Source organism: Scyliorhinus canicula, chromosome 2 (assembly GCF_902713615.1).
Source record: "Scyliorhinus canicula chromosome 2, sScyCan1.1, whole genome shotgun sequence".
In the NCBI taxonomy this organism is placed as follows: Eukaryota; Metazoa; Chordata; class Chondrichthyes; order Carcharhiniformes; family Scyliorhinidae; genus Scyliorhinus; species Scyliorhinus canicula.
In genome coordinates this window covers 214,818,224-214,840,453 of record NC_052147.1, presented here as the reverse complement: position 1 = coordinate 214,840,453, position 22,230 = coordinate 214,818,224, and the positions used below count along the sequence as shown (strand labels likewise).

Here is a 22,230-nt window from a genome sequence, read left to right as displayed (position 1 = left end):
GGGGGCTGTTTTCTTTCCAGCTTCCTGGCGGGCTTTCTTTTCTCTCACGGTCCTTTTAGGCCTGGAGATTTTCAGGAGCTCAGCTGTAGCATAATATCTTTCTACAAGATCAACCAGGTCTTCTGCATTGTCTGTGTTGCCTTGGCTGATAGCTTTCTTTACATTAAAGGGAAATCCTCACATGAAATAATCCAATACTCCTCTATCAATTACTTTTAAGAGGAAAGAACTTGGGTTGTAGCCATTTTTTGGCTAGATGTATTCGATCATACATTTGTGAGCAGGTTGCTCTTGCTGTTTGAAAAGTCCAAGCATGAAAGCACTGCGTTCTTAACACCGTCTTAAAGACATGTGAGGATTTCAGCTTTTGGTCTTTCACAGTCGTCAGCATTGTCCGGCTCCAGGTCGGAAAATGCTGTCTGGCCCTCGCCGCTGAGAAATGGTGCCAGAACTCTAGCCCACAAAAGAAGAGAAGAGGAGGGAGCTTTCCCTGAAAATAAAAGCAAAACACAGCTGAAGCCAAAGGGGGGGGGGGGGGGGGGGGGGAGGGGGTGCTATAGACTCATGCAGAGGGCGTCAAAATGTATATAAAGTCAATTAAATGAAAGACAAAATAAACCTCTCTGTATAATAAAATAAATTAACTCGGGTAAGAAAAATGTATATATACATAATTGTTTAGAAATATGAGTAATGCCAATAAAAATATTTTTTTAGAACTGTAGCCCACCTGCTTTATTGCCACTTTTCCCTTTTAGTTGCTCTTTCAAAGGTTTTTAAGAAAGCCTCCACATCGCCACTGTCAACCATTTTCTGCATGTGTAGTCTGGCTGCAACGGGATACGTGGTCGTTGGTCGGCTTTCCTTTGCCGATTCCAGCTCTGCTCACAGCCGCTGCAGTTCTGCCATCAATGTTTGCTGTCCTTCTGCTGCTCTTCTATCAGCTGTAAGTTTGTTTCAGCCTGTTGTTGGTTTGCTGCTTGCTATGTGAGATTAGCCTGCATAGGTTTGTGTCATAGATCCATCATGGGCTACGGAGTGTGTGGCTACTGCCAAAGGTGTTGTGCTGGGATCTAGTAGGCAGGGAGTTCAAACAGACTTTAATATGGGAGTTCAGGAGAACAGCACGATGAGTGTATATTTATTGCCACAAAATCTGTTTCAAAAATGCGAGCTGTTTCAAATAATAAGAAAATTAATCATTTGTTCAATAATCTTTATTGTCACAAGTAGGCTTACATTAACACTGCAATGAAGTTACTGTGAAAAGCCCCCAGTCGCCACATTGTGGCGCCTGTTCGGGTACACAGAGGGAGAATTCAGAATGTCCAAATGACCTAACAGCACATCTTTCAGCACTTATGGGAGGAAACCAGAGCATCCGGAGGAAACCCACGCAGACACGGGGAGAAGGTGCAGACTCTGCACAGACAGTGACCCAAGACAGGAATCGAACCTGAGACCCTGACACTGTGAAGCAACTGTGCTAACCACTATGCTACCATGCTGTAAAACAAAACAAAAAAAACAAGTACTTTGTTGAGCGTTATCTTTACATTGATTATCTTCCCCACATAGTTAACTTGATAGTTCATCTATTTACTGGTGCAGTCAAACCAAAACAAAGAGAATCTCTTAGTGTTCGGAAAGTTGACGTCCTACGAGAGTCGAGTTCTCAACCAGTCCCAGTTTGTACTCCAATTCAAGGTCGCACAAAGCTCAATTTTTTTTATTCATTCATGGTGTGTGGGCTTCGCTGGCTGGGCCAGCATAAGTTGCCCATCCCTGAGGGCACATAAGAGTCAACCACATTGCTGTGGGTCTGGAGTCACATGTAGGCAAGACCAGGTAAGGAAGCCAGATTTCCTTCCCTAAAGGACATTAGTGAACCAGATCGTTTTTTACGATAATCGACAATGGTTTCATGATCACCTTTAGACTTTTAATTCCAGATTTTTATTGAATTCAAATGTTACCATCTGCCATGGCAGGATTCGGAGCCGGGTGCTCAGAGCATGATTCTGGGTCTCTGGATTGCTAGTCTACTGTCTCCCCATAAATGCCAGTTAAACAAATTTTCTCTCAGGTTGCTCATCAGCTGATCTCCACATCTGTTTACCTCTGCAGGCACTCAGACAGATGACCTTGTACAAGCCCCCTGCTCACCTGTGCCTGTTCCTGTTTCTGTGCGATATCCTCTGAGAAAAGTAGAATGTGTGACCTGCTGTGTAGTTCTGGCCAAGAGGAGATGAAACCTACATGTAGGGAGGAACCGCCACTCCACAATGCTGCCCATGTGAGACACAAGTTGCCTCATTTACTTCTATCAACTGTTCAGAATGATTTTAAACTTTCTCCAAATTAATTATGAGGGATGAACTGATTACTGTCATATAATCATTATCTATTATTATTTTATCATGGCCTTTCCATTCCATATGATCCTCTCTTTCTGCTTTACCAAATATACTGAATTGAACTCTGTCTAAAAGGTGCCTCAGTACTCAGAAATTCTTTCCGGTACTTCAGCCTAGATAAAAGCCTATCTCTGGCCATGCAGAGCATTGAAATGCTCAGAAAATATGGCACTAATTCTGGTACCTTCTGGAGTAAGAGGATAATTGCAAAAAACAGAAAGTAATTTATGATTGCGCCTATAGACTAGTTGATAAGGACTGTATTCTTCAACCATCTGAAGAGAATTCTTTGCATAAACTGCCCATGCGCACAGTTGTCAATTTACACTGATTGATCAGCCAAATTTTAAGCACCATTTCATCAATCACAGGATGATTTATTTCACAAAGGTCATTGCTAAAAGGACTTTCAGCTGCATGACACGATAATCACATTCTCATAAAGAGCTCTGAACTCCTCATTAGCCAATTCACCACCATCATTGGACTAAAATCTTCACTGCTGTTCGTATCAATTTTCCCATGATTTTATCGATAATATAATTTTTCTTCTAACAAACAGTGAATTTCCAGATATTCCAGTCAGCATCAATGTTATGCGCATTGACACCGCCTGCGAAGATTCTTTGCAAAGTGCTGTTTTGTGATTTTTCAGGCAGGACTTCCAATTCCAGCTACAGAATCGATGGGTCAGCACAGACATCATGAGGAAGGGAAGAGGACGTGCGTCCTTTCCACAAAATTAGCTACCTTATTTAGGTAAGTTTTTAAAGATCTCAAGTCAGTTTGTGAGTGGATAAGTGAGAAAGTATAGGAGTGTGGGTGTGTGTGAATTGGGGGGTAGTCAGGTAGGATTAATCAGGTGAGGGGGTATGGTCAGGTTGTGTCAGGGTTAGTTGGTTGTGGAGGTAGTTGAGTCAGGTAGAGGTTTAGTTGGGTCAAATCGGGGCAGTGGGTTGGGAAAGGTAATCAGGTCGGGTTGGAGAGTAGTCTTGTGATTGGGTATAGTTGGGCCATGTTGGGGGGAGTGTTCCGATAGTCAGATCGGAGCAATAGTTGTGTTGATGGTTGTTGGCTGGGGTGATAGATGGGCCATGTCGGTAATGTAGTCAGGTGGGGATTTAGTCTGCTCAGGTTGGTGTGGGAGTTGCTGAATGGGAGGGGCCCAGTCAGGTCAGGTTGAGGCAGTAGTCAGGTTGGGTTGGGGGGCTAGTCCAGTGGGGATAATTGGGTCAGTGGGGTTGCTGGATGGGAGGGGCTTAGTCGTTCGGTTTGGGGGGTTAGCCTAGTGGGGGTAATAGGTCAGGGAGGGTGTTGATTGGGGGATCGATGAGGGTGCTCAATTCAGTTACGCTAATTACTGAGTTAGACTAGGTATCATCCTGAGGAACATTCCCAGGGTATTCAGGTTATCTGATCCAAGTCTCTGGCACTGAGCTTAATGGTGGACAGTTTTGCGGAAGATCCAGGTTGAGGAAATCAGCGCATCGGAAGTTTAAACTTCCCTGGAAATTTGAGCACATGTGTGTTCGCCAGCGCTTCTATGGGGTCCTTAAGTGCATCTCCCAACTTAAGTCCAATATTCGATGATACGGATACTGGAATATTTGGGCCTTTCTAATAACTGGCTCAATAAAATGTAAGGTGATTTTAAAAAAATCTTTGTCTCATATCTTTAAATCCATGGAAACTGCATTGTTGAAATCGCATGCCAATAAAAGGCTCACAATAGGACATGGGATGTTCTTTGATGCTTCTTGATTTCACACTTCTCACTAATCTCTTCTATTAGCCTTGTATACTTTTGATAAACTACACCTGCACATTTGAGCAGGAGTTTTGAGTTGATGAGTCGGATTGGTAAATTGTCTGTGTAACTTTAAGAACATAGTTTTTTTTTAACTTATTATAATTTGATGTCATTAATACTTGCCTAACAGTCTGTTGTGAAACATCAGGGGTGGGATTTTCAATCCCTACACGATGGTGCAAACCTCCGGCACTTCAAAACTTGCCGCAGGGGAGGCCGGAAAATCCCACCCCAGATTTTGTAAAAAAGATACAGTATAGTTCTGATGGGATAAACTAAAGGGCAAATATCAGGGGTAGCACGGTAGCACAGTGGTTAGCACAGTTGATTTACAGCTGCAGGGTCCCAGGTTCGATTCCCGGCTTGGGTCACTGCCTGTGCGGAGTCTGCACGTTCTCCCCGTGTCTGTGTGGGTTTCCTCCGGGTGCTCCGGTTTCCTCCCACAGTCCAAAGATGTGCAGGTTAGGTGGATTGGCCATGCTAAATTGCCCTTAGTTAGGTGGGGTTGCTGGTTTACAGGGATATGGTGGAGGTGTGGGTTTAAGTGGGGTACGCTTTCCAAGAGCTGGTGCAGACTCGGGGGGCCGAATGGCCTCCTTCTGCACTGTAACTTCTATAATTCTAACTCATTTTGCAAACATAATTGCCTTACTGTATTCCATGTCAAGTTTCATTTCAAACAAAGAACAAAGAACAATACAGCACAAGAACAGGCCCTTAACCCTCCAAGCCTGTACCAGTCATGATACCACCTTTGGCCAAAACCTTCAGCACTTCCTAGTGCTGTATTCCTCTATACCCATCCTGTCCATGTATTTGTCAAGATGCCTTTTGAACACCATTAATGTATCTGATTCCACAATCTTCCTCGCAACACATTCCAGGCACCCACCACACTCTGTCTAAAAAGCCTGCCTTGTACATCTACTCTACACTTTGCCCAATGGACCTATGCCCCCTGCTGACTGGCCCCTCCACCCTGGGAAAGAGTGCCTGTTCATCCACTCTATCCATGCCCCTCATAATCATGTAGAACTTTATCAGGTCACCCTAGGCAGCACGGTAGCACAAATGGATAGCACTGTGGCTTCACAGTGCCAAGGTCCCAGGTTCAATCCCCCACTGGGCCACTGTCTGTGCGGAGTCTGCTTGTTCTCCCCGTGTCTGCGTGGGTTTCCTCTGGGTGCTCTGGTTTCCTCCCACAGTCCAAAGATGTGCAGGTTCGGTGGATTGGTCATGCTAAATTGCCCTTAGTGTCCAAAAAAAAAGTTAGGAGGGGTTATTGGGTTACGGGGATAGGGTGGAATTCTGTAGACCTGCATGCCCAGATCTCTCTGACTTTCTATATTCCTATGAGTTTTGTCGTCTTACGGTATATTTTCCCTCGATGTTAGACCTACCAAAGTGCATTACCTCACATTTGTCTGGATTAAATTCCATTTGCCATTTCTTTCCCCAAGTCTCCAACCTATCTATGTCTTGCTGTATCCTCTGACAATCCTCAACACTATCTGCCACTCCACCAACCTTGGTGTCATCCGTGAATTTACTAATCAGACCAGCTACATTTTTCTCCAAATCGTTTACGTATACTACAAACAACAGAGGTCCCAGCACAGATCCTTGTGGAACATCACTAGTCACAACTTCAATTCAGAAAAATACCCTTCTACTGCTAACCTTTGCCTTTTGTGACCGAGCCAGTCCTGTGTCCATTTTCCCACCTCACCTCTGATCCCTTGTGACTTCACCTCGTGTACCAGTCTGAAGTCCAAGTAAACAGCATCCAACTCTCTTCCGTCATCAATTTGTGCCTTATTCATGTCGGATTTCCTCAACAGCATTGGTATCTCAGAAGAAATGACGTCCGTATTTATAATGGCTAAAGTCAGCCATTTTGCATGAAATTACCACTGTCTTGAATGGCTGCAATGTGTTGTCATCACCAAACCTGAAGCACGTAGCACTTTTTTGTGACCCTGTGTTGATGCCCATTAGTGAATGAAAATAATGTTTTAACCAATCCAACATACCCACTGTTGAAGTACAAGCACTAGCTAACATTGCACAACTATGAGAGTCAATGATTAATATATTTAAAGGATAAATATCATGGAGACCATGATTAATAAATTCATCACAAGACTTATAAGCTGCATAATCTGTTCATATTCATCATTACCTTCATTCTCTTTCGCAAAACTATTTTCTGCATGCACCATTTACAAGACTGTGCCTCTTTGCTCTGGGTAATTCGTCACATAATGGTTCTTAATGTCACATCGAAAGCATCTTTTAATTTTTCCTTGGGCAGTTCTGGAATTCATTTACCCATTATTACATTCCAATTTCAACTCCTGCTGATATACCCTGATGTGTTATACCATGATGCTTTCATCACCACGCTGTCTATCTTTAATATGTTCATTACATTGATGCCTGCTCCTGGTGTCTGGAATATTTCAAAACCTGGTAACTATAATTTCTTCCACTCTGTGTCACAGCAGAATACTTCATTTGTTCCACGAATGCTGAAGGGAATGACTGTTTCCCATGGAACTTCACTTTAGGCAACAGACATCTGATCCAACAGAGTCTCTTTCTCCAAGAAACTGGATGCCAATTAGGACCGCTCGCACGTTAAACAATTTCACATAATCTAGTAATTTAAACATTGGTACCAATCCAGGGATCTATAACTTTGATTAATATGTCTTGGTCCATCCATCATTAAGACGTGCTTTCCGCTGTAAAATATATTTACTTGGTACTTTCTGGGCTTCCAGATGGTACCAAAAAGAAAAAACAGATTGTAGAAATGTGAAATTGTAGAAAGGCAATTGCTGTAAATAGACAACTGGACAATCTATATCTAACAATATAAATGAACATTTCTAGAATATCTCTACTCAAGCATTTCTTTCTCTTTGGTATGTGGCACTTTCTGTAATGTGGAGAGCCGTGTATTGGCGAGGGGCGGGGCGGAGACATTGAAATTGACGAATTTCAGCAAATCAGCTCTGTCTCCTGTTTTAATCGGTAATGGGAGGATCAAACAATATTCAAGTCCAGGCCGGTTTTGCATGTGCCAGATAAAGCTGTGAATGGCATACTGGTGTTTCAGTGCAGCACATTGCCAGCACAAGGGAGGAAAACTGGCCAACCTCTATGCGCAGTTGGCCAGCAGGTTGGGTCTGGAGGGGTCTGAAGTGATCCTGGGCATGGGTGGGCAGCTCTTTTATAATGTAGCTTTCAAAGATGAATTTAAGGACTGGTGGTCAGATTGCTCAATGTTCGGTTGAATTAGGTGGAGCATGCTCAATGTCAATACTGTAAAGTTTATGCCTGCAAATGCATATACAGCCCACACACGGTGTGCATATTTGCATATTGAAGATTTAGCGCTGCTCGTGGATTTTCAATTTCTGGCTGATCACTTTTTAAGTAACAAACAGACAACAGCAGTCAAAAATTGTCACAGTCTTCAGTGCGGGATGAAAGGCAAATATTGACATTGCGTTTCCTCATGGTAATTGAGTCAGGCCCCCTGCCAGTCAGCCAATGCCTGCTGTCATTTTAGCTTCCTCAAGTATGTGGTCCAAACTGCAATGGTAAAAATACACCAAAATAGGCTGAAATGTGGTGAAGTAATAGTAGCTGACAAAATCAGAACATTTCCATTTTAACACTGGTTAGCTAGCTGCTATCTTTAATTTGTACACATCTTGATGCTGTAAACGCACCCGTGTTAGCAGTCAAAACAGGCGGCAGAGCTGATTTGTTGACATTTGTCAATTTCAAATGCAAGTCAAATATACCATTTAGCCTCTCCCCCCCCCCCACCACACGTTTCTCCACCCCCACCACCCCCCCCCCCCCCCTCCTCCCCACCCCTAGCCCCCAGCTGCACCCTCGGCAACACACAACTCTCCACATATCAGAACATGCCACCCACCGAAGTGGGAATAAATGCTTGAGTAGAGACATTCTAGAAATGTTCATTTATATTTTCAGATACATGTTCTCCTGCTGTCTATTTCCACCAATATTCTGTTTTTATTTCACATTTCTATGTTAGATGAATTGGAAATTCTGAATTCTCCCTCTGTGTACCCGAACAGGCACCGGAATTTGGCGATTAGGCGATTTTCACAGTAACTTCATTGCAGTGTTAATGTAAGCCTACTTGTGACACTAATAAAGATTATTATTATTATCTGCTTTCTTTTTACTTTCACTGTCATAACAAACTCTTCGTTGTCAGCGTCCTGCCTAAGATCTGGCTCATTTTTCCCTTTTCCAAAATCACTGGGCAGGATTCTCTGTTTGCCGAAGCCGAAATCGCGAAACACAAATGGGCGGAGAAAAAGTTCCGACTCCGAATCGCGATTCTCCATCACCACGACAACGGCATCAGTGCGTACCAGAACGCACGTACAGTACACACCGTTTGCATATTATTAGTGGTACTCTCCGAGGCCGCCGCGATCCTCCTCCTTCAATGGGCTGAGTTCACGACGGTGCGGTTCACTTGTGCATTTAAAAATCGTGAAACTGGCATGGTGGTTGCTGAGTGAGAGAGAGGAGGTTGGACACAGAGAGGAGTGACTGTGGGCTGCTGCGCCAGACACTGGGGAACATGCACAGTAGCCCTTACAGGGGTTGCGGTGCATACCCCTAGCGAGGGCAGTACCAACCAATGGTACCCTTGGCATCAGGGGCAGGTGCCAGGGCCAAGGGCCTCCACGGTGCCAGCCACTGGAGATGGCGAGAATTGGGGGGGGGAACATGCGGGGGCAGAGTCCACACTGCCTACCAGGGCCACCATTTAGCCCATTGGACCTGGTTGGGCACGGGGGGTATGCACCATGCTAACATGTCAGCCTTTCACCCCCTGCAGACAATGGATATTGGAATCCAACCAGCAATGGTGGCCTTCCTGCTAGTCACCGCAGCCCTGGTGGTTGCCCTGCGGTTCAAGGAACGGGTACTGCTTGAGGAACAGGAGGAAGCTGCAGCAGCTGGGCGTGCGCAGAATGACAGGGGGTAGCTGCCTAGCTAGCAGCTCGACAGCCAATGAAAGGAGGTGGCAAGGAGGTGCCACATGAGGCCTCGTGTGCAGCGGCACCGTCTGTCATTCAAGGACATGCCAGACTGAGCATGTCATCGAATACTCCAGCAGAGCAGGGAGACAGGTGTAGCATTAGGGCCGTAAGGCTAGATAGTTAGACACTAGTTGAGTTGGCAGGGCTTAGTTTAGTTATAGGGGCTAGGGCACAAATCTGAATATACATTGTCACATTAAACACCTGTTCACTGTTACAACCTGCCCCGGTGCTCTGTCAGATGGGTGTGAGGGATGAGCCGGTCTGGGCTGGCCCGGCCCGGGGGGGGGGGGGGGGGGGGGGGTGGAATGGGCAGACATTGGGGGAGTGGGGGCCATGGGTAGACCCTGTGGGCCTGGGCTCCACAATTCCCACCCCCCCCACCACCCTGACCGTCCTCACCACTGTCACGCCAGGGATTTGATGACACTGGCTGTTGGAATGGGCAGCTCACATGCAGGGATCACCCAGGTGGATGTTGGAAAGTGCTGCCATAGGTAGGGGTCAGATGCTGCCAAATGATGTGGAGCACCAGAGTCATCGCAGAGGGGGTTGTCATCATCCTCCATCCCATGGGCCAGAGCCGCTGTTACCACCAACCCAAGATTCCCACCGTGTAGAGCGACAGGTATGTATCACGGAGGGTGTTCCAGGCGGGGAATGGCTGTGGGGGGGGGGCGGGCGCCAGTGAGGGGGGTGTGGGAATTGGATGCTGTGTCCGCACCCCTCACCAGTCCCCCCCCTACCACAACCCCCGCCCACACCTCCCAGTTGGTGAACCTGGAGGCGATCAGTGCGCTCTGTGTCCGTTGACCTTGGCGCACACGTCGTGCGGCCTCCCGTGCCTGCCTGGGCCCCATGTCCTACCCACCCTCACCCTCCTCAGCATCCTCCTCATCAGACTAGGCCTGGCATTCTTCCTCCACCAGCAGCACATCGCCCCTCTGCTGTGCAGTGTTGTGGAGGATGCAGCAGGCCATGAAGATGCGGGCGACCCACTCAGCATCATATTGGAAGGCCCCTCCAGAGTGGTCCGGGCACCTGAACCGCATCTTCAGGAGGCCGAAGCACCGCTCATCGCACTCCTGGTTGCTGCATGGGCTTCATTGTAGCGTGTTTCTGCATTGGTCTGTGGCCTCCTGATAGGTGTCATCAGCAACAGTGGATAACATCTGTCACCAAGGTGCCAACCCCCACAGTCAGGAGGGATGTCTCAAACATGTCAGGAATCGTCGAGTGTGGCAGGAAGAAGGCATCATGCACACTGCCCGGGTTTCGGGCGCAGATTTGCATGATGCGCATCTGATGGTCACATATCAGCTGCACATTCATCGAGTGGAACAAACCCTTTTGGTTTGTAGCGGGCCATGCATCCCGGCGATGGTGGCGAACCCCGCTGCCCGGGCAGCCTGGTGGGCTTGGTCCACATTGAAGTGGATGTATTGAGCCACCTGGGCATATAGGGCCTTGATAATGGCACGGATGCACCTGTGCATGAGGTCTGTGAGATCCCAGACAGGTCTCCACTCGGCGCCTGGAAGGACCCCGTCGCGTAAATGATTAGGGCGACCGTCACCTTGACGGCCACCGGGAGCGGGTGTCCTCCCCCATACCCCCATGGTGCCAGGTGTGTCATCATCTGACAGATATGTCGCACCTAGGTAGTTTCCCAGACAGTGCAGCATGAGTGGAGGCAGTCTACTGTGATCCCTGCCCTGTGACCCGGGTCCCCGTTGGCAAGCGTCTTCTGGGGCGACCGGGCCTGGATGGGCCCAGCTGCTGCTCGGGTGTTCCAGGTGACATGTTCTGCCCGCTGCCTAGCCGATGCACCAGGGACAGGAGAGTGAGGAGTGTGCTATATGCTGTGGTGTTCCGGCACCTTCTCTGTGGGAGTCACCGGCAAGGGCCCCATAACCACATCCTCCCTTGGGGTGCTCGGTGGTCCCCAGGCTACTCCATCGGACCTGGGGCGGGCAGAGCTAACCCTAGAGGCCCCACCCCACCACCTGGCACTGCCAGTCCTGGAGGCCCGCTCTGGTCTCGACCAGGGTCTGCACTGTAACCAATCACTATTTGTCCTTGTACTTTGTCGATTATTCTTTCGTCCACTGTGAACGTATAGTGTACGTTCCCTCGGCCGCAGAAAAATACTTTTCACTGTACATCGGTACACAGGGAGTGGACCATCTCTGCCTGGGACTGCACCATATCACTCATTGACTGTGCCACCACCTTCTGGGTCTATGTCACGTCAGCCAGTGGCTGCGCCATCTCCCTCTGGGAACCCTGCCTGGGCTTCGGCCAGCGCCAGCACAGGTTTCCCCAGGTCTTGGACATGCTGATCCATGGCCACGACTGTTGCCGCCAATGCCTCCACTGTGGTGTTAGCCTGGATGGCATGCATTGTCGGCACCACTTCCTGCTCCTGCATGTGGTTGGACTCCTCCAACTGCACCTACAGGTGCTGGATGCTCGCCGACAACCCCTCATGAAGTACCTGGCTTTGCGACTGCATCTCCACAATCGATGGAACGGTGCATTCCAGAAGCCCGAAACCCATCTGGACGATGGCTAGTTCATGTGGTCGGCCTGCCCTCCGACCATCTGCCCCTTTGAGTGTTCCTACCTCTAGCTGCTGTACCAGGTCAATTGTGTGCTGCACACCAGATAGTGTCCCAGCAGCCTCTTCATTAAAGTGCACAACCGAGGTGAGTGTCTATTCATTGGTAATGGCATGGATGCACCTGTGCATGAGGTCTGTGAGATCCCAGACAGGTCCCTGGAAGGACTGCTGTGACGGGAAATCACTGTCATCCTCCGACCCGAGCTCCGGGGTCCCAAGTCTTGGGCGAGGGCTGGTGTTCAAACTGCTCTCAGTCTCACTGCTCGGCTCACGGGGGGATCCAGCTGTGGCACTGGCTGGGGGCGGGGGCCGCCAGATGGATTTGCCCCATCCCGAGCAGGCCCTGCAAGACACGAGACAAGAGGCATAATTAGATCACAGGCTGGGGGAGGAGTGGGGGTGGGCGTATGGGTGGGGGTGTGGGGATGTAGGTGGTCTAGGCTGAGGGTGGTGGAGGGTGAGGATGGTGTCTGGGTGCAGGTAGTGTAGGGTGAGGGTTGGGTCGAGTGAGGGTTGATAGGGGGCTTGACACTTGTTTCATAGGGAACCGCAATGAATCGGGATTTCACTTCCTCGCCCGTGGCCAAGCTCCAACTCAGCAACCTCGGTCCGCCATCCATGTCCAGGGCCCTCTGCTCTGCCATGGTGAGGGGCTGTCTCCCTCCTGTCTTCTCCCGCTCCTGGCAGTTGTACGTAGCCTTCTCCTCGGACAGACACACACACACACTCAGAAGGTGACAGTGTTAGACAGCCCGACTCATGCAGCCCATTGGGTAGGTAGCTGGTGGCCTCAGTGGCTAGGGCACCCGTCCATGGCGGTCGGTTGGGTACCGGCATGTCGGGCAGGGTGGGCGTTCAGTTGGGGTGGGGCGGGGGGAAAGGGGGGGGACGAGGGGGGGAGTAGGGTTCTGGGTTGTGCGCCCAGGGTTAGTGCCAGGGGCACAGCGTTGCCTGCTCACCCTGGCCGCCCTGAGGAGTTGGTGCAGTTTTTTCCGGCATTGCTGGCCAATCCAGGCGCTGACTTCCTCTGTCACCTATATCCAGGCACGACGAACAGCAACAACTGGCATCCTCCTTCCTGGGCCAGGGTACAGAGTCATCCTCCCCTCCTCCATTGCATCCAGGAGGGTCTCCAGCTCAGCGTCAGTGAAACGGGGTGACGCTCTCCTGGCTGGGATGGTGTGTGTGGGGAGTGAAGTGTGTATATGTGGCTGCAGCTTGTCAGCCTCCTGAGTGGCAATCGTGAATCCAGCACCGTTTCTCATTAGAATCGATTGTGTTCCACGTGGCGTTGGTGTTAGCCCCTTTACAGCAGCAGATTTGGTCCAGGTACGGCACCAGTTTTTCTGTTGTGAATGTCCACGGATTCTGCGTTGGCGTCAACACTTAGGGCGGGATTCTCCAATTGCCGACGCCGAAATCGCGTTTGGCAAGCGGCTGAAGAATCCATTTTTACGCCGAAATCGGGGGGCAGCGTTGTTTTTCCAATGACACACCAGCCTCAAAAATGGTGCACTTGAGGATACGCCGCACACTGTTGGGACAGCCTCAGGATGTCACCTGAGGCCCTCCCCTGATGTTCCGCCCCTGATGGGTCGACTTCCCGAAAGCATCGGTCGCGTGTCCTCTCAAATTTCGTAAACATGGCGAGGCGGCTGCGGACTGTGTCCAGTGCTACCACAGTCGGGGAGGAGGGGTGGGCCGTACTGCTGGCAGGGGCGGCTTTGGTGGAGGCAGTGAGGAGTGTTACAGGCAGGCAGTTTTTGACAGGCCTTGTCCGTGCACGGCCAGCGCCATGTTGTGCGACGTGGCCGCCACAGGCCCCCGACGTACGCATGCATGGCCACAGACCCGGCCATTCTGCATCCCTTTCGGCAGGTAAAGGGCTTTACGTGGCATGGCTGCTAGCGCCCCACCGGACTGAGCATCGGTGTGGGGGCGGCGGCGACTTTGTGGTCGCCACATACATCCTCCGGACATAGCCACAGAATCGGAGAATCCCGCCGAATAAGTGTTGTGGTTCTCGCTTCAATTCTCCAAATGATCTGCCTTTCTTCAGGACGTCACGAAGTATCATTTCATTCCTCCTTTTTGGGGTTTGCCCTTTCACCCTGCCTTCTACTTACTCCTTTGAATACACAGCATTTCCTCCTTCATTGAATATTTATATACAGCTAAGCAGATTTGCAGTTAATTAATTTCTATTGAAGTGAATGGAGATCACTTTCACATCTCAGTAATTTATTTGGGGACAAATGTTGAGAAGCGGTGGATTTTGAAAACAGCCAAGCAACATGGGCTACATAATTCACAAGCACCCCATCACGATTGAGTTAAAAATGCAACATTTAGAATTCTCTCAATTTTGAAAATGTTGTTGCGTACCACATTACAAACGTGAGGTTATCATTTTGGTTCTCCATTTTGGTAGGAATAACAGCAAAAGGGATTATTGTTTAAATGATAAAATATTAAAACGTGCTGCTGTGAAGAGGGACCTGGGTGTCCTAGTGCATGAGTCACAAAAAGTTTGTTTAAAGGTGCAACAGGTGATTAAGAAGGCGAATGGAGTTTTGTCCTTAATTGCTAGAGGGGTGGAGTTTAAGACTAGGGAGGTTATGATGCAACTGTATAAGGTGTTAGTGAGGCCATACCTGGAGTATTGTGTTCAATTTTGGTCTCCTTACCTGAGAAAGGACGTACTGGCACTGGAGGGTGTGCAGAGGAGATTCACTAGGTTAATCCCAGAGCTGAAGGGGTTGGATTACAAGGAGAAGTTAAATAGACTAGGATTGTACTCATTGCAATTTAGAAGGATGCGGAGGGATCTTATAGAAACATATAAAATTATGAAGGGAATAGATGTGGTAGATGTGGACAGGTTGTTTCCACTGGCGGGTGAAAGCAGAACTAGGGGGCATAGCCTCAAAATAAAGGGAAGTAGATTTAGGACTGAGCTGAGGAGGAACTTCTTCACCCAAAGGGTTGTGAATCTATGGAATTCCTGTCCAGTGAAACAGTTGAGTCTCCTTCATCAGATGTTTTCAAGATAATGATAGATAATTTTTTGGAGAAGAAAGGAATAAAGGGTTATGGTGTTCGGGCCGGCAAGTGGAGCTGAGTCCACAATAGATCAGCCATGATCTCATTGAATGGCGGAGCAGGCCCGAAGGGCCAGATGGCCTATTCCTGCTTCTAGTTCTTATGTTCTTATTGCAAAGATTCTTTTTCATTTTAGAACTCTAGTCTCTAGATTCCTTGTGGTGTTCTTGGGTACTCATGATCTGAAGTAGTTTATGATGTTTATTGCTGTCCCCATACAGCAATAAATGCATCAGCAAATTGACAATTGCTATAATGCAGCAAACTTTATGAAATAACATATGACTAACATGAAATAAAAATATTAAAAGCGGGGGAAGAAGGACAAAATGGCAGCCAGCGGAACACCCAAGGACTGGTGGAAGTGGGCGCAGGAGCAGCAGGCCTCTCTTCTGCGCTGTTTTGCGGAGCTGAAGGCTGAGTTGCTGGACTCCCTGAATGCGACTACCAACAAGCTGCTTGGGGCCCAGGCGGCCCAGGAGGTGTCCATTCGGGAGTTGCAGCAGCAGGCCGCTGAGCGGGAGGAGGATGCCGTGGTCCTCGTGGGGAAAGTGGAGTTGCACGAGGCACTTCACAAAAAGTGGCAAGACCGCTTGGAGGAGCTGGACGTTCGCACGAGGTGAAAGAATTTGAGGATCCTGGGCCTGGCGGAGGGGCTGGAGGGGTCGGATCTCCCGTCGTACGTGACCACGATGTTGAGCTCGTTGATGGGAGCGGGGTCCTTCCATTTGCCCCTGGAGCTTGAGGGAGCTCAGAGTGCTGGCTAGGAGGCCTAAGGCAAATGAACCCCCGCGGGCGGTGCTGGTGCGGTTCCATCGATTTAGTGACCGGGAGTGTGTGCTGCGCTGGGCCAAAAAAGAGAGGAGCAGCAAGTGGGAGAATTCGGTAGTGCGAATCTACCAGGACTGGAGTGCGGAGGTGGCAAAGCGGCGGGCCGGGTTCAACCGGACGAAGGCGGTGCTGCATGCCAAGCAGGTCAGATTTGGAATGCTGCAGCCTGCGCGTCTGTGGGTGACATATAAGGACCGGCACCACTACTTCGAGTCCCCGGAGGAGGCGTGGGCCTTTGTACAGGCGGAGAAGCTGGACTCGAACTAGGGTCTGGGGACACACTATGGCTGTTGCTGTTTTCGCTGTTGCTGTTCTTCAATTTTGACACGTGTTTTTTTTATGCTGGTTTTCTTTTTGCTCTGTTTCCGGGTGGGTTTGTCTGTTGGGAATGGGTGTGGGGTATGTGGGGAACGTTGGGGGTATGTGCTTTATATGTTGTCTTCTGTACGGGGCTGGGGGTTGGGGTGAAACTGGATTTTGAGGAGCTGCGTCAGAAGGGTGGGGTGTGGCAGTGTGAAAGCGCGGGCTTTCCTCTGGTTGTCCGTGCTGCGGGGCAGGGGGGGGGCGGAGTTGGAGGTGGGGGCGTGGCCTCTACTGGTTTTCTTTCCCGCGCTGAAGCGGTGCCAAGGAGGTGTGGCAAGAGGGGGATGACCCCATGCCGGGAGGAGATGGGTTTTGGCAGGAGCTGCCGGGTCAGCAGAAGTCAGCTGACTCACGGAAGTACCACGGAGGGTGCGTCGCGGCTAGGAGGGGTCCTAGCCTGGGTGGGTGGGGGGGGGGGGGGGGGGGGGGAGGTGGGGGGGGGGGGGGGGGGATACCGGGTTGCTGCTGGAATGGCCAGGAAGGAGCTGGTGTGGGCCGGGGGGGGGTAGAGGAGAGGCGTTATCGCCATGGGGAACGGGTCAGGCGGGGCAAGCTGGCCTGGGGCGAGCAGTCGATAAGCTATGGCTAGCCGGCGGGGGAGAGGGGCAGGTTGCCCTCTGATCCGGCTGATTACCTGGAACGTGAGGGGGCTGAATGGGCCGGTTAAGAGAACTAGGGTATTTTCTCATCTGAAGGGGCTGAAGGCGGACGTGGCTATGCTCCAGGAGACCCACTTGAAGGTGGCGGACCAGGTTCGTCTGAGGAAGGGGTGGGTGGGGCAGGTTTTTCACTCAGGATTGGACGCGAAGAACCGGGGGGTGGCGATTCTGGTGGGGAAGAGGGTGGCGTTCGAGGCGGCTGAGTGGTGTCGGACAAGGAGGGCAGATATATTATGGTGAAGGGTAGGCTGCAGGGAGAGAAGGTGGTGCTGGTTAATGTATATGCCCCGAATTGGGATGATGCCGGCTTCATGAGGCGCTTGTTGGGCCGCATTCCGGACCTGGAGGCAGGGGGCCTGATCATGGGAGGAGACTTTAACACAGTGCTGGATCCCCCACTGGACCGGTGCAGTTTAAGGACGGGTAGGAGACCGGCGGCGGCCAAAGTGCTGAGGGGGTTTATGGACCAGATGGGAGGGGTGGATCCCTGGAGGTTTGGGAGGCCGAGAGCACGGGAGTATTCCTTTTTCTCCCATGTCCATAGGGTCTATTCCCGAATAGATTTTTTCATCCTGAGCAGGAGATTGATCCCGAAGGTGCAGGATGCAGAGTATTCGTCCATAGCGATTTCAGACCATGCTCCGCACTGGGTTGATCTGGAGATGGGGGAGGCGCGGGACCAGCGCCCGCTCTGGCGCCTGGATGTGGGGCTGCTGGCTGATGAGGAGGTGTGTAGGAGGGTCCGGGGAAGTATTGAGGGGTATCTTGATACCAACGACACGGGGGAGGTCCGGGTGGGGATGGTCTGGGAGGCTCTGAAAGCAGTGATCCGGGGGGAGCTGATCTCCATCCGGGCCCATAGGGCAAGGAGGGAGAGGAAGGAGAGGGAAAGACTGGTGGGGGAGCTCCTGGATGTGGACAGGAGATACGCGGAGGCACCGGAGGAGGGGTTGCTGGGGGAACGGCGCAGTTTGCAGGCCAAATTTGACATGTTGACCACCAGAAAGGTGGAGACTGAGTGGAGGAGGTCGCAGGGGTATATGAGTATGGGGAGAAGGCGAGCAGGATGTTGGCGCATCAGCTCCGCAGGCGAGATGCGGCTAAGGAAATTGGTGGAGTGACGGATAGGGGTGGGAATGTAGTGCAGAAGGGGACAGAAGTAAATGGGGTCTTTAGGGACTTCTACGAGGAACTGTACGGGTCAGAACCTCCGATGGGGAGAGGGGGGATGGAGAGCTTCATGAACAGGCTATGGTTCCCAAGGGTTCAAGAGGAGCTGGTAGAGGGGCTGGGGGCGCCGATAGAGTTGGAGGAGCTAGTCAGAAGGATTGGACAAATGCAGTCAGGTAAGGCGCCGGGGCCGGACGGGTTCCCGGTGGAATTTTATAAAAATTATGCGGATCTGGTGGGCCCCCTGTTGGTGCGAGCCTTCAATGAGGCATGGGAGGGGGGGGCTTTGCCCGCGACAATGTCGCAGGCACTGATCTCTCTGATCCTGAAGCGGGATAAGGACCCCTTGCAGTGTGGATCATGCAGGCCTATCTCGCTCCTCAATGTTGACGCTAAGTTGCTGGCGAAGATCCTGGCCACCAGGATAGAGGACTGTGTGCCAGGGGTGATACACGAGGATCAGACAGGATTTGTCAAGGGACGGCAGCTCAACACGAATGTGCGGAGACTTCTAAATGTTATTATGATGCCGGCAGTGGAGGGGGAGGCGGAGATAGTGGTGGCGCTGGATGTGGAGAAAGCGTTTGATAGAGTTGAGTGGGGGTACCTGTGGGAGGTGCTGGAACGGTTCGGATTCGGGGAGGGATTCATCAAATGGGTGAGGCTGCTCTACGCGGCTCCGATGGCAAGTGTAGTTACCAATGGAAGGAGATCGGAGTACTTTAGGCTCTACCGTGGGACCAGGCAGGGGTGCCCCCTGTCCCCCTTGCTCTTTGCACTGGCGATTGAACCTTTGGCTATGGCGTTGAGGGAGTCAGGGAGATGGAGGGGTCTGGTGCGGGGTGGGGAGGAACATCGTGTATCGCTGTATGCGGACGACCTGCTGTTGTATGTGGCGGATCCAGAAGGGGGCATGGCGGGGGTGATGGAGCTGTTAGCGGAATTTGGGGGCTTCTCGGGCTATAAGTTAAATTTAGGCAAGAGTGAGGCATTTGTAGTACACCCGGGCGATCAGGAGGAGGGAATTGGGAGACTCCCATTTAAGAGGGCAGTGAAGAGTTTCAGATACCTGGGGGTGCAGGTGGCCAGGAGTTGGGGGACTCTCTATAAGCTTAATTTTACCAGGCTGGTGGAGCAGATGGAGGAGGAATTTAAAAGGTGGGACATGGTGCCGCTATCGTTGGCGGGTAGAGTGCAGTCCGTCAAAATGACAGTTCTCTCGAGGTTCTTGTTCCTTTTTCAGTGTTTGCCCATCTTTATCCCTAGGGCCTTTTTTAGAAGGGTGACTATCAGCATCATGAGCTTTGTTTGGGCGCATGGGACCCCGAGGGTGAAGAGGGTCTTCTTGGAGCGGGGTAGAGATGGGGGGGGGGGCTGGCGTTACCCAATCTCTCGGGGTATTATTGGGCGGCCAATGTGTCGATGGTGCGCAAGTGGGTAATGGAGGGGGAGGGGGCAGCATGGAAACGGATGGAGAGGGCGTCCTGTGGAGATACAAGCCTGGGGGCCCTGGTAACGGCGTCGTGGCCGCTCCCTCCTACGAGGTATACCACGAGTCCGGTGGTGGCGGCTACCCTCAAGATTTGGGGGCAGTGGAGGCGACATAGGGGAGAAGTGGGGGGCTCGATGGAGGCTCCGTTAAGGGGGAACCATAGGTTCGTCCTGGGGAACATTGATGGGGGATTTCAGGGTTGGCACAGAGCGGGAATCAGACAGCTGAGGGACCTGTTTATTGATGGGAGGTTTGCGAGCCTGGGGGAGTTGGAGGAGAAATTTGGGCTCCCCCGGGGAACATGTTCAGGTATCTGCAGGTAAAGGCATTTGCTAGGCGGCAGGTGGAGGGATTCCCTTCGCTTCCCACGAGGGGGGTGAGCGACAGGGTGCTTTCGGGGGTTTGGGTCGGAGAGGGGAAGATATCTGATATCTACAAGGTTATGCAGGAGGTGGAGGAGGCGTCAGTAGAGGAGCTGAAAGCTAAGTGGGAGGGGGAACTGGGGGAACAGATCGAAGACGGGACATGGGCTGATGCCCTGGAGAGGGTTAATTCTTCCTCCTCGTGTGCGCGGCTTAGCCTCATCCAATTCAAGGTGCTGCACCGGGCCCACATGACTGGGACGAGGATGAGTAGGTTCTTTGGGGGTGAAGACAGGTGTGAGGTGCTCGGGGAGTCCAGCGAACCATGCCCATATGTTCTGGGCATGCCCGGCACTGGAGGAGTTCTGGAAGGGGGTGGCGAGGACGGTGTCGAGGGTGGTGGGATCCAGGGTCAAGCCAGGATGGGGACTCGCGATTTTTGGGGTTGGGGTGGAGCCGGGAGTGCAGGAGGCGAAAGAGGCCGGTGTGCTGGCCTTTGCGTCCCTAGTAGCCCGGCGAAGGATCTTGCTACAAGGGAAGGATGCGAGGCCCCCAAGCGTGGAGACCTGGATCAATGTCATGGCGGGTTTCATTAAGCTAGAGAAGGTCAAATTCGCCCTGAGAGGGTCGGTACAAGGGTTCTTTAGGCGGTGGCAACCTTTTCTCGACTTTCTGGCTCAACGATAGGGTACGGGGACAGTAGCAGCAGCAACCCGGGGGGGAGGGGGGGAAGGGGGAGGGAAAAGGTGGGTGGGGGACAGACGATGACTATGTTTGTTTATTTAATTTAAATTTATTTTTAAGTTCTTTTGTTGTTCATTGGGGTTGGGGGGGGTGGGGGATGTGATACATGCGTCGATATGGTCTGGGGGGTGTTACAGTTATTATGGGTTATTTTGTTGCATTTCATTGTTTGTCGTTATGTTTTATATTTTCTGTAAAAAATTCCAATAAAAATTATAGTTAAAAAAAATATATATATATTAAATGAAAAATCATACGTAAAGCGTGGAAATATGAATGAGACATCTGCTCTCAATAGATAGGAGGAGGTGCAGTGGCTGGCTCTCACAATCAATACACATAAGGGACTGAATCAAGTCAATACACATTCCTCATCCTCTACAAATCTACAGAACCAGGACATGTAAGTGCTTCCAATACTCAGTCTAGCTCATAGTACATTCAATTGCGCATTCTTCTCTTTCACCATCCAGCCTTTTTGGACAACGGTGTTCGAGACCACTAAATTAACTGTGGGCCTAACCATCGTTTTGCAGCTACTTACAGCAGGAGGAAAACCTCTACCAATTGCAAGCTCACAAGGAATTTGTCTTGCAATTATTGTACTCACATTGTTTATGATCCATTACAGGTAACTATCTCCGACTTAAGAAAACACTGACCGGAATTCTCCGGTTGTTGCGATTCACTTTTCCCACGGGTTTCCCGGAGGCATGGACTGATTTCAATGGGAAATCCCATTGATAAGCAGCGGGAGGATAGAATCCCTCCACCAGCGAATGGTGCACTGCCAAGAAACACATGGCTGGGGAAGGGCCGAATCCAGCCCACTGTCCCAGCCCATAATTTATCAAAACAAATAATTATTACTAATTTTTTAATAGTGTAAGTGATTGAAACAACAGTGTCTATCATGTGCATTTTGTTTAATAGAATGGTTACAGTAGAGAAGGAGGCTTTTGGTCCATTGAGTTCATGCTGGCATACAATAAGAGAAAGCCAACTCATCACACTTCCCTGGCCTTTCCCCAGAGCCGTGATTGTTTTCCGTTCAAGCAATTCCATTTTGAAAGCTTTAATTTATTTTGCCTCCACCACGCTTTCAGTGAGTCCATTGCAGATTATCACCATTTGCTTTTTTTAAAAATTCCTCAATTTGCCTATGGTCTCTGGTACTGAGCCTGGCTCTGTGACTCAGAAGGGAAGGGGGAGAATAGAAAAGCGATTGTGATAGAAGACTCAATGGTTAGGGGAATGGATAGGAGATTCTGTGGTTGCAAACGAGACTCACGAGAGGTGTGTTGCCTCCCGGGTGCCAGGGTCAGGGATGTCTCGAATCGAGTATACAGGATTCTTAAGGGAAGCAACCAGAAGTCGTGGTGCACACTAGCACCAACGATATAGCTAAGAAAAGAGATGAGGATCTAAAAAGTGATTTTAGGAAGTTAGGTTGGAAGCTAAAGAGCAGAACGTGCAGAGTAGTATCAAGATTGCTACCAGTGCCGTAAGCTAGTGAGGCAAGGAACAGAGAGCGTGCACGGCTGAACATGTG

At 50.5% G+C, this 22,230-nt stretch overlaps 1 long non-coding RNA gene across 1 annotated transcript; it reads left to right on the top strand.

Annotated features, from left to right (window-relative positions):
* Positions 1–2,150: 2,150 nt before the first annotated feature.
* On the top strand, positions 2,151–7,077 carry LOC119961948. Its single transcript, XR_005459767.1, has 3 exons — positions 2,151–2,296; positions 3,073–3,176; positions 6,732–7,077. It is a non-coding gene; the product is annotated as an uncharacterized LOC119961948 (long non-coding RNA).
* Positions 7,078–22,230: the final 15,153 nt, after the last annotated feature.